Raw genomic sequence first — 13,302 nt, 5'->3', positions numbered from 1 at the left:
AGAGATGGAGAAGGGCATCATATCATAATTAAGGTGTCTATCATCAAGAAGAGCTAACAATTGTAAATATTTATGTCCCCAAATTGGAACCACCCAAATATATAATCACAAACAAATTCATTGATAATAATACCCTTATTGTTGGAGACTTTAATACTTCATTTAGAGCAATGGACAAGTCATCTAAGCATAAACTCAACAAGGAAACAATGGCTCTGAAAGACAAACTGGACCAGATGGACTTGATAGATATATTCAGAACATTTCATCCTAAAGCAGCAAAATACACATTTTTCTCTAGTATGCATGGACCATTCTCCAGAATAGATCACATAATGGGTCATAAATCAGTCCTCAACAGGTAGGAAAAGAGTAAGATCATATCATGCATGTTTTCAGATCACAACACTATTAAACTTGAAATCAACCACAAGAAAAAATTTGAAAATCCTTCAAGTATATGTAGGTGAAAAACATCCTACTAAAGAATGAATGGGTTAACCAATAAATTAAAGAATAAATTAAAAAGTACATGGAAGCAAATGAAAATGAAAACATGACAGTCCAAACCCTTTGGGATCCAGCAAAGGCAGTCCTATGAGCAAAATACTTTGCAATTCAGGCCTATGTCATGAAGCAAGAATCCCAAATATACAACCTACATTACGTGTAAAGAAGCTAGGAAAAGAGCATCAAATGAAGCCCAAAGCCAGCTGACAAAGGGAAATAATAATGATTAGAGCAGAAATAAATGATATAGAAACAAACAACAGCAACAACAATGACAAAAAGAGTAGAACAGCTCAATGAAACTAAATGCTGCTTTTTTGAAAGAATAAACAAAATTGATAACTCACAGCCAGACTTAACAGAAAAAAAAGAGAGAACCCAAATAGATATAATCATGAATGAAAGAGGAGATATCATAACTAACACCACAGAGATACAAACATTTAAGAAGGAAAAGTATGAAAAATTATATGCTAACAGACTGGACAATCTAGAAGAAAAGTACAAATTCCTAGATACGCACACACTACCAAAACTCAAACAGGAAGAGACAGAAAATGTTAATAGGCCAGTAACTAGCAAAGAAATTAAATCAGTTATCAAAAATTTCCCAACAAATAAGAGTCATGGGCCAGATTTCTTCCCAGAGGAATTCTACCAGACATTTAAAGAAGAGTTAGCATCTATTCTCCTCAAACTGTTCCAAAAATTAGAAATGGAAGGAAAGTTTCCAAACTCATTCTATGAATCCAGCATTACCTTGATTCCAAAACCAGACAAAGACCCAACAAAAAGGAGAACTATAGGGTAATATCCCTGAAGAATATGTATGCAAATATTCTCAATAAGATTCTAACAAATCGAATTCAACAGTATATTGAAAGAATTATTCACTATGATCAAGTGGGATTCATTCCTGGACTACAGGGCTGGTTCAATATTCACAAATCAGTCAACATGAAATATCACATTAATAAAAGAAAGGATAAGAGCCATAGATCCTTTCAATAGATGCAGAAAAAGCATTTGACAGAATACAGCATTCTTTCTTGATAAAACACCCACAAGAAATTAGGGATGGAAGAAAGATTCCTTAACATGATAAAAGCCACAAAAGACCCACAGCTATCATCATCCTCAATGGGGAAGAACTGAGAGCATTCCCCCTAAGTCAAGAACATGACATGGATGTCTACTTTCACCACTGTTGTTGACATAGTACTGGAGGTCCTAGCTTCAGCAATCAGACAACAAAAAGAAATGAAAGACATTCAAAATGGCAAGGAAGAAGTCAAACTTTCACTCTTTTGAGATGACATAATACTCTACATGGAAAACCCGAAAGACTTCATCAAAAAACTGCTAGACCTGATACATGAATTCAGCAAAGTTGCAGGATATAAAATCAATGTATAGGAACTGGTTGCATTTCTATCCACCAATAATGAAACAGCAGAAAGAGAAATCAAGTCATCTATCCCACTTACAATTGCACCAAAAACCATAAAATATCTAGAAATAAGCCTAATCCAAAGGTAAAAGATCTGTATGCCTAAAACTATAAAAAGCTGATGAAAGAAACAGAAGACACAAAGAAATGGAAAAACTTTCCATGCTCATTGATTGGAAGAAAAAATATTATTAAAATATTTTTATACTACACAAAGCAATATATGCAATCCCTATCAAAATATAACACCAGCATTTTTCATACAGCTAGAACAAACAAGACCCCAAATAGCCAAAGTAATGTTAAAAAAATAGTCTGGAGGCATCATAATTCCAGACTTCAAGCTGTATTACAAAGCAGTAATCATCAAGTAGTATGGTACTAGCACAGAAGCAGACACATACATCAATAGAATATAATAGAGAACCCAGAAATGAATACATAAATATATGGTGACTAATCTTCAACAAAGCAGGAAAGAGTATCTAATGGGAAAAAAGACAATCTCTTTAGTAAATAGTGCTGGGCAAACTGGACAGCTACATGCAGAAAAATGATCCTTGACCACTTTTTTATACCATACATAAAAATAAATTAAAAATGGATGAAAGACCTAAATGTGAGACAGGAAATAAGTAAAATTCTAGAGGAGACAATAGGCACCAACCTCTTTGACCTCAGCCACGGCAACTTTTTATTTGACATGTCTCCCGAGGTGAAAGAAAATAAAAGCCTATTGGGACCTCATTAAGATAAAATGTTTCTGCACAGTGAAGGAAATAATCAACAAAACTAAAAGACAACCCAAGGAATGGGAGAAGATATTTGCAAATGACATGTCAGATATAAAGGGTTAGTATCCAAAGTCAAGGCATTAGTAATCTAACATTTGATTTCAAAAATCTAAGGGAAAAAAACAGTAAATCTCACTCAAGGTATGGAAGAATGTAAATAATAATAATGTTAATAAATAGAAACAAACATACAATAGAGTACAGCAAATCCAAAAATTATTCCTGAAAGCAATAAAAATGTGATTAAACACCCAACAAGATGGTTTCAGACCATAAGGGAATAGAAACCAAGCTACAAATATCAGGAATTAAAAAGGAGACATAACTATAGATCCTCAGTACAATTCAAAGATTACAAAAATATGGACTATTATACAGTAATATATTGACAATTAGTATGAACAAAGTAATTTTTAAAGACTAATTTCTATAATCATTAACTTTGCCATTGTCACAAAAAATCTAAAAAGTATTAATAATGCTTTATTAAAATAACTTAATCTGTTTTTTAACATTTATTTATTTATTATAAGAGAGAGAGAGAGGGAGAGAGAGAGAGAGAGAAAGAAAAAGTACATAAGTGGGAGAGGAGTAGTGAGAAAGGGAGGAGAGGATCCCTAGCAGGCTCCTTGCTGTCAGTGCAGAGCCTGACGTGGGGCTTAAACTCATGACCCCTGAGATTATGACTTCAGCCGGTATCAAGAGTTGTGCCCCTTTAATCTCTTATTATGAAATGCCTTCAATGAAAATTGGGTGTCCAGAGGGACTCAGTGATGGTTTTTTTCCCAAAATTTTAAGAAAGATATAAAACCACTGATGCAATCCTTCTAGAGAATAGAATAATTGAAAATTCTATTCTCACCAAAACCTGATGAGCATATTTTAAGAAAGAAATATGACAGGAATCTCTGTCACAAAGTTGCAAAAATCCTAAACAAAATAATAGCAAATTGAATTTAGTAATATATAAAAAGAAACAAATGTAGTTTATCCTAAGTTTTCAAGAGTGGTTTAATTTACTGCATTAACTAAAAGAGTTGAAAAATCATATCATCATCTTGATAGTTGCAGAAAATATTTTATAGCTCTCCTATAATTTTGTGATAAAACTATTAGCAAATTACATATAAAGGCAACTTCTTTGTTCTGTTAAAGAATATCTACAAAATCCTTTCATCAAACATCATGCAAAATAGAGAATTGCTGAGTATCCACCCTGAGAACATGGATGACTCAATGGTCCCCACTATCATATAATATATAGCACATCGCAATGGAAGTGATAATTAGAACAGTAAGACAAGGAAAGAAAAGGCTAAAGTTTTTTTGAAAAAATAAAAAAAGAGAGAATAACATTATCACTATTCACATGATGTCCATCACTGCTTTATAAAGCCCAACAAACCAAATATCAATATCCAAATAATGGAATGTTATAAAACAATGAGAATTTTTTAAAATATATAATTATTTTTAAAAACATGAAAAAATTTTACTAAGATAATGTTTGGGAAAAGAAGCCAGACATAAGAAGCGAAATGTTGTCTCATTTACACAAACTGAAAATCAATAGGCAATCAAGTTGGGATCCTGAGTACCCTGGCCCTGGGCAGTGTCTGGGGCCGGCCCAGGGGGGCTTCTAGACTGCTTGTGATGTTCAGCGTTGTGTTCCATGTAACAAGCAGGAAGAGGTTCACTTCATAAAAATTCATCAGACCACACTTTTGCTTCCCTTGCTCTTCTATACATAGGTTGTCATTTAATAAAAAGTTTTCTTAAGTTAATATTTTATAATGCAATATTCCCATTGATGTTGAAGCAATAAAAAATTACTTCTCTCATCCATATCAGATTATGATTTTATGAAAGTAGTAGTCATGCCATTAGAGAAAGAATCAATAATAAGAAATATTAGATGGGAGAAAACAACAAAGATTTATTTTTGTAATTGATGTCATTTTATGCTTAGAAAACAGAAAATTCATTGGAAAAACTTTGGGGAATAATAAAAGCCATACAGTAATCAGGCGGAGGACAAACCTAGCATATAATAACAGAAGACAATTTTCTGCATGTAAGTTACAAAGTAAAAAAGTACAATGAAAGAAGAGACCCTATTAAAAATAGCAGCTAACATCTACAATGCTTAGGAATAAAATTAACAATTATGCAGAATATTTTTATGAACAAAAGAAGACTCCATATGCTTACACATTCTATTATAGATCATCAGGAAAATGTGTGTTGCCCAGAGATACCAGCGAGACATTTTTTTTCCTTCCATGGATTACTCACAGCAAAATATGGGAGTTTTGGTTATTGACTCCTTATCCTTCAGGAGGTTTCTCAGCCTCTTTCTCCTGACATTATAAACGGAGTGTTCACAGATCACAAATTAATTCTTAAGTCATACTTAGTGAAACATAATTAGGAATGCTAACTTGTTACAAGAAATGGCATCCCAAAGCCAAATAAATATGAATGATTTCTGATATGCTTATTATCACCCTGCTCCCATTCATTAGTGGAGGTAATTAAGAGTTGGCTGCAAACACAAAACATTCATTAACAGTCTCTTATTATCCTTGCTTCTCTCTCCTTATGGAGTCTAATGTTCAAGTCCTGGTGCCTTTTTATATTCTTTTGCCTTTGTGTTTGTGAATTAAACTTTCTGGGAGTTACTTATCATTCCTCTGGGGTTAAAGGCAAAGTGAATCAGATATAGTCCAAGAAGGAGGTAACTGAGGCACCAGAGCTCTGGAATATTTGCTTGGTTCAAGAAAATGTTAGTGGGTGCAGTTAACTCTCCATTCTGTAGAGGCATTGCTTGTGAGAAAACAGTAAGTGTCTACTTATTATTGGATTTTAGGGAAATGCGGATTCAAAACTTACCTTTTATTCACAAATACTTCTCCCTAAGGTATCTAAATGAAATGACATTTAAATCATTATGTAAATATAATACAAGAGTAATATGTAAGTAATTATGGCTACTTGTAGATGGCAAAGGATCTAAATGGTTCAGCTTTTGAAATTTTTCACCTGTGATAAAAAAATCAACTCTTTCAATTATTAGAAAAACCTAAAGAGTTTTGAAAATATCATTACAGTAAGTGCTAAACATTTAGTCAACTGTCACAGTGTTATAAAGTTGATTTCAAGCAATGGCACCAATTTTTAGGCTTAATTTTTAAAATTAAAGTATCTGTTCTCCTCTGCTAACATAGTGGATGAAGCAATGCAGGTATAAACTGGTTAGCTTCTCGTCGATAGTTAAAGTGTTCCATAGTAGATGATTGTGGAGTTTTTTTCAGCATTAGTATTTTTTAAACATATTCATATATTTTCTCATTTAACTGACTTCACTGAAGGAAGACACATCCTGTAGCCCTTTCTTTCTCGGGAAGATTGGGGACTTCAGTGGGTATTAGGATGGTTGTATACATGGATACCATAGTGCTTGACCTGATAATTAGTTGAATGAATGAAAAAATGAAGGAATTAACCTGTGAAAGGCTAATTAATATTCAGTGATATAAAAGTGTCATTGCTTTTTTTTGTGCAATAAAAGGAATCCCAACCACGGAATTTTAGGGCCAGAATTCCCAGCTGTCTGTTCCCTAATGATTGATATTTCCGTCTCTGACCAGATTCTAGTTGAATTAAATTCCCTTATGGAGTTAAATACCCCCTGAGTATACTTAATCAGCTCTGGAAGAGGTTATTTGTCTTATCTAGTATAAACACTTAATTACCCAAGCCTGTTTGACTTTTCTGGCCTGCCATAAGTATAGAAACTGTTCTCCACATAAAAAAAAAAAAAATTAGCATTACCTTAATCCTTCTTGGTCAGCAATTTAGAATTTTTAAAAGGAAATTAGAAAGAGAGAGCTTGCACAAATGCCCATCTAGTAAGCTTAACAGCAATATGAATAAACATACAGTGGTGTCCCTTTCAAAAGATTACTTGGGTGACAGTGTCAATTGGACTGAAAAAGCTTATTTTTAGTCTATTTTACACTGCATTGGTTTTGACATGGATATATTGATTTGTTACTTAAAGTCTGAGATAGCAAAACAAAAAACAAAAAGCAAAAAAAAAATCTAAATATAATAAACTGTAACAATGTTCTAATGTAAGCCAAATACACCCAAGGGATCAGAAAGGAAGGCAAGGTTTAGGAAAACAAATTCTAAGGTTTAAAAAAATATATTTAAACACATTTTACTGGAAATTTTATTTTAATGTTATTAAAATGTTTTAATTTCAAATTAAAAGATAACTGTGAAATATAATCTTCATAATGTGTTCATTCTTCTATTTCATCTATATTTTGAATATACACATAGAGTCAGGTTAAGTATGTATGGTGATTACCTGTATTTGTTTTAAGCATAACTGAAGAGTACAATCTCCAGTGGAAGACATCTGAAAGATTAGATATTTTGCTATAATTTTCTGTGACTTATAAGAATAAGTTTGCTCTTCTTTCTTCAAATTCTTCACCAGCTGTGTTTTAAATTCTTTATTTTCTTAGAGAGAATCTTGACCAGGATTCTCGTGGGAATGTTAGAATAAAATTTATTATGTATAATTCATAATTTCTGCTACTCTGTTTAAATTTTCATAACCTATGTTTCCAAATTCACTGTAAACATTGCTACTAAAATAATCCAATGGTCTGTAAAACAGAAGGTGGAAACAGATAATATCAACTTAAAAATGGCCCACTGCCTTCAGAGGAAAGTCAAAGGCCTTAGAATCATATTCACGATTTTCAGAATTCATCATTAAACCTACTTTTGTAGGCTTTTGTACTATAACATCAATCCACCCTTTGCTCAGTTGAAATACACTACTCATGCTTTTTCAAAAAAGAGTGCAGCAGAGAAATGATGGGGGGAAAAAGGATCTGAGAGCAAAGTTAAAAAAAATTCATAGTAACTCTATGTTAAAGTGTAGTAATTCTCTTAAAAATAATATAATGCTATATATTAAACTATACTCAATAACAAATAATAAAATTTTTAAATGTAGTAGTTCTCATTCTGTGAAACAGATGAGTCATTTCCTTTTTCAATTTTTTAATTTTTAAAAAATGTTTATTTATTATTGAGAGACAGAGAGAGACAGAACATGAGCGGAGAAGGAGCAGAGAGAGGGAGACCCAGAATCTGAAGCAGGCTCCAGGCTCTGAGCTGTCCGCACAGAGCCTGATGTGGGGCTTGAACCCAGGAACCCTGAGATCATGACCTGAGCCAAAGTCAGATGCCTAACCGACAGAGCTACCCAGGCACTCCCAGATGAGTCATTTTCAATTCATAATTTTATGGCCTATATGGACTTTTTAGCTTTGTTCATTACAGACAAATGTGTGGGCTAGATGGACAGTCTTTGAAAGTCATAGTTGTGATATGGTTTATAGGATTGTGAGATCAAGCAAGAAATATTTTATAAAATATTAACTTAAAATTGGGTTACTTCTTTGTACACGAAACTTATTACATATACAATTTTTGTCTTTTAACTGATGTATTTTATATAACAAATTGAACTTGACAAACTTCTATGTGATTTCTCATAGGAATTCTAATGAAATCCAATGGTAAACATTTGGAATGCATGGGCTGTCATAGGAAGAGTACTAGAATAGAGGCAAGAGGTAGAAGACTCAGGTTTTCAAATCCTGTCTCTAGCATTGACCATTTAAAGAAACCACATAATATTCCTTGGCCACTGTTTCCCCAATATTTTAAATAAGGTGTTTAATTGAGATCTGAATTTCCAAATTCATCTCCATGAAAACACCAAGACTCTGGCTTACCATGGGGCAAACTATTAAAAGTATAGATCTCTTCTTCCCATTCTCAACATTCTGCCTGAATACTTCCAAAAAGATGCATGGGCCTATGAATTTTCAGTAGGAAACCTTGGGCATTTGGCAGAGATAGTCTAGCCAGGATACTGAGAAATACCTTCTAAGGCTTTGCCTGGATGCCTCAGTAGAGATGTTAAAAGATGAGGTTCTGAGGTTTTCAACTTCCCACTTATCTGTGTTGTATTTTGGGGGCCCCTTAAGTTTTTTCCTAACTAATGAATTGATCATTGAATCTGATGTTTTATATCATTCTCAGACAAAAGGTAGAAAAAAGTCAGTTATTCAAATAATTATTTAGTGCAAATCACTATTTCCCTTTCATTGTTTGGATCTCTGATCTGAAATGATTCAAAAAGAACACTAATTGATTTTGAATAAACAAATGGACAGAATGTGTGAAAGCAAAGAAAGGAAATTATTGACTTGCTATAGAGCTTAAAGTCTAATTGGCTTCTTTGATTGGTTGTCATTAGCATTTTGACTTCATAAACTTGAGGCTTACATTTTGCTGTGCTACGTAAGCCTCCATGGCATTAGAGCCACCTCAGTCTAATGGCCTTCTATTCCAATAATTTTACAATCCTTACTCTTAAATATTTTCATTAAAACAGTAGCAACCTCTAAATTATAGCAGTATCATATATAATGTCAATTTGGGAATTTTTATTTTTTCCTCTTGATTTTGCTCAAATACTTAAAATAATTTGTTACATTGTTATGCCCAAGATTTCATTATCATCCCCAAAACCCAGAGACCACTGGGGAGACCAAGTCACGCATGCAAAAGCAAAGGGCTTTATTATGGATTTAGGCTGGCCTGGTCTAAACTCGGGCTCACAGACTTTACCAGCGTGGTGGATCCATGCTGAGAGCCCTGAACAAAGGCAGCGCAGGGCCTTTATGGGATTTGGGAAGGGGGATTTACAGGAAATTGTGACACAGGTACAGTGACCCAATCACAAGATTTAGAGTATTAACCAATTACAGAGTGGACCCAGGACCCAGGACCCTCATGTAGGGTGTAGCTAGCCTTAAGCAGTAAGTGATTATCTATAGCCCCTATCTCTAGGCCTGCCCTTAGGAGTGTTAAACATTTTAGCTGGCCGCTTCTGATTGGGTGTTGCTAGAGTGGTCCCTGGTTGAGCAATCTATGCCCTTTTATTGTCTAATGATTCTGAGAAACCTACACTTAGGCCTCCAAGGTCAGAGGGGAAACTTGAAGCCTGTCATGGAGTCAGTTTGATTCAGACCTGCATCCTTACAACATGTATAGACTGATGTGTTTTTCCATAATAATTACTTATTATGCTGATATTATTGTATTTCAAATTTTGTAACAGCACCTAAAATACACTTCAATGAGTTATCCACTACAGTGTTGAACGTAAGACATCAATAGTTAGATAAATAATGCCTTCTAAGAATTATTTTTCACTGTATTCCTCTTAATGGCTTCTTACTTTCCCTGTACTAAGAATTTTGTTGTACACAGTATTCGGGTTGCTTGTGTTTGACTTTTGAAACACCTTTCTCCGACTCTATTTTATAGACGAGGAATAAAGGGAACATATGATATGATTTCATATTTTGGAAGAATAAAATTAAGCCTATTAGTAATCCCATTAATTATCAGTAGTTGATTCAAAAACTAATATAATGTGATTTTGAATTCTTAGTTTGCTCTAATAGAATATTCAATTTTCTAACTTTATACAATATACATTATAGTAAACTTTGGCCCTTTAGATATTTATCGACTGATTTCTATCATTGATTTTGATGTGGTTTTAAGTGCCTAATGCCTTGTAGAGCATTAAGTAGTAGGATCTGTTAGTTTGGCCATTACTAGTGTTTTGAGTCCAGTCACTTTCCTCCAGTCAAGAAAATATCAGTAATATCTAGATTATCAAAGTAAAATCAGAAACACAGGCATCATGATTGTGGGCAACAGAAGGAAGTACAGTGAATAAAGATATTAACACCTTTTCCAGCCTTAAATATTTCTAACTAGAATCTTTATACATCCCACTATAAAATACTCTAGAGTTTATGCTTTTGGTGTGCTTTCCTGATAAAATGAAGGGGAGCAGAATATGTTTCTGGAATAAGGATTATTTGGAGCTGATTATTTCTTGGGAGGCTGCAGATGCTTGGAGATGCCTTTTTTGGTGAAGTCACTTTACATTTATAAAGGAAATATTCGTTGTTAAGTGTCTCCCTCTCTCTACCAGGAAGTGAAAAAATAACAATCTTCACAAACTTACTTTTCCTCCCCTATAAAAGCAATAATGAAGGGTTAGACGAAGTGTTTTAATTTCCATCACATCTGTGACAGTGCAGTAAACTTCAGCCAGCTATCTTTAATATAGCAGTTTCCTCTGCAACACACAATCATATGAAGAGTTTATTTGGTTCATCAAGTTATCTGCCAAATTGAAGACAGATCAAACAACTTATGCAATTAGTAAATTTGAAACATAATAATAATCATTACATTGCAGAGAATGAATATAATAAGGAAATTATGTGTGCAGATATACATTTCCCTTGACACAGATACCAAAAATATCAGATATTGTCCCCAGGGGCCGGGGGGAGGTGGGGACAAAAATTATTTAATCAGTAGCTCTGAGGACTAAGAAACATAAAAAAACACATCACTGTTAACCATTAGCATTTCATTTTGTTAGATATTCTCAGAGTTTCTTCCTGCGAAAATAGGAATAATTTAGTCTAATGGGTAGTGTAAGATTTAATAGATGGAGGCAGAGATGGGAGGAGAGAAAGAGACCACGTTATGGAGCCAAGAAAGCCTTTATTGGGATCTGTGATTCCCCATGGCCCGGGTGAGGGGTTTCAAGTTTGGTCCTGGGGGGCTGATTACCAAGTAAGGGCATTTTAGGGTCATGGCGGGACAGGATAGGTTGCCTGTCTCCTTGGGGTGGGGGAAAACTGGAGCTTCATGATTGGCTGTTTTCAAATGGGGCAGGACATCCCAGGTCTGCAGGTGAGGGGCGGGGTCGTCTGTGCACGTGTTCTCCTCCAGCCCCCAGAGAAATGGCCGCTCAGTCGCCATCCCAAGATGACTTCCAAGGTGACTCTTACAGGTAGTGGAAAGAGCAACTTCAAACAGATTTTTAACTTAGGAGTAACTAAATAAATCAGACCTTGGAGCCAGAGAGCAAATTCTCCATTTCAGCAGCATGATAAATAATGAATAGGTTATTAAAACACAACTGATCACATCTCTTCATCCAGCTTCGTAATACAAGAGCAAAGGGACAAATAATGCTAACGACTTATAGGAAATTTAAAACTCCTAAAAGGAAATAGAGTGCATAAATGAGCACAGTACTATAAATTTATAGAGCCAAGGGGGAAATCACGGAGAGCAGTTGTTGTGAGAGATTTAAAGGGGACTTGCATGTTCCTTGAGAGCAAGCCAGCTCCATCAGCAGTGAAAGCAAAGGGATCACAAAAAGTTAGCTCAGAGTCTCCAGCCCTCAAGCTATCATATATCACTTGATAACAGGAGAACAAGGGGAGGTTCATATCCCTACTCAATTGCAAATGAGAATTAAAAGCAGATGACAATGAATTCCCAAAAGCTTTATATTTAAATTCAAAACTGAATTCACGGATTTTCTTCCCAGTAAATTCTTTTAACACCTTTTATCAAGTCTTTATGGGACCACAAGGTGTATTACTTTGGCATAAAGGTATTTTCCATGGAATTTGCTTTAATCCTTTATTTAAATCCAAAATACCAAGTAAAACCCCAACAGACACAAACATCAAAAATACCCCAAAAAACAAATACTCTAAGGGCCAGAGGAATGATGAAAGAAATTCAGTCTCAGGAAGTTTTAGTTTTGCCTTAAAGTTTAAGCAAGAGAAAGCAAGGATTTAAAGACAATGAATTATCAAGAGGATTTTGGAAATGAATCTCAATTATAAATGCCTGGGGACACAATGATGTGTGAGTAAAATTAAGTGTATTTTGAACAAAAAGATAAAACAACATGTTTATCTTTGAAATGTTTGAGAAAATGGTAATAAAATACAGCAGACAGAAACATTTCAGTTTTACCAACAAGTAATCAACTTCCAATGTAATATTAAATAATGTGTTGGTTTCTTCTTAATTTTATTTTAATTAAATAAGATGTTAAAATACATCTTTAATATACTATAATTCTATGCAAATTCAATTATATACTTGTGGAATATCATTTTTTTACTCAAAAAAGTTTTTCAGCTTATAAAACTTAAAAGGTTTTAAAGTTTGTGACAGCATTTTTGTGAGCAGATACATTTTCCTTAGTTTGGCGCAGTCTTTTTCACACAAACCCCTACTAAATGAAATACACATCACATATATGTATTTGTTTTGTAAATTTAGAAGAACTGTCATAAAATTAATCACTGGGCTTGAAAAAAGCATGGAAGACATCAGTAAGGTATTGATACAAAGACTTGGGACCACAAAAGCTATGCTATGAAGCAATAATTTCAAAATAGAAACACATCATATATATGTATTTGTTTTGTAAATTTCACGTAGAAAATACATAATTTCAAATGTGCTAAGAAGGGGAGTCTTCTTCAAGGTAATGAGTTTATATAATAGATTAACAACTAATTTCCTGTATTATCTCATTTTACTTTT

The sequence above is a fragment of the Suricata suricatta genome, chromosome 5 (genome assembly GCF_006229205.1).
Source record: "Suricata suricatta isolate VVHF042 chromosome 5, meerkat_22Aug2017_6uvM2_HiC, whole genome shotgun sequence".
NCBI lineage: Eukaryota > Metazoa > Chordata > Mammalia > Carnivora > Herpestidae > Suricata > Suricata suricatta.
This window is presented reverse-complemented; position numbering follows the sequence as displayed.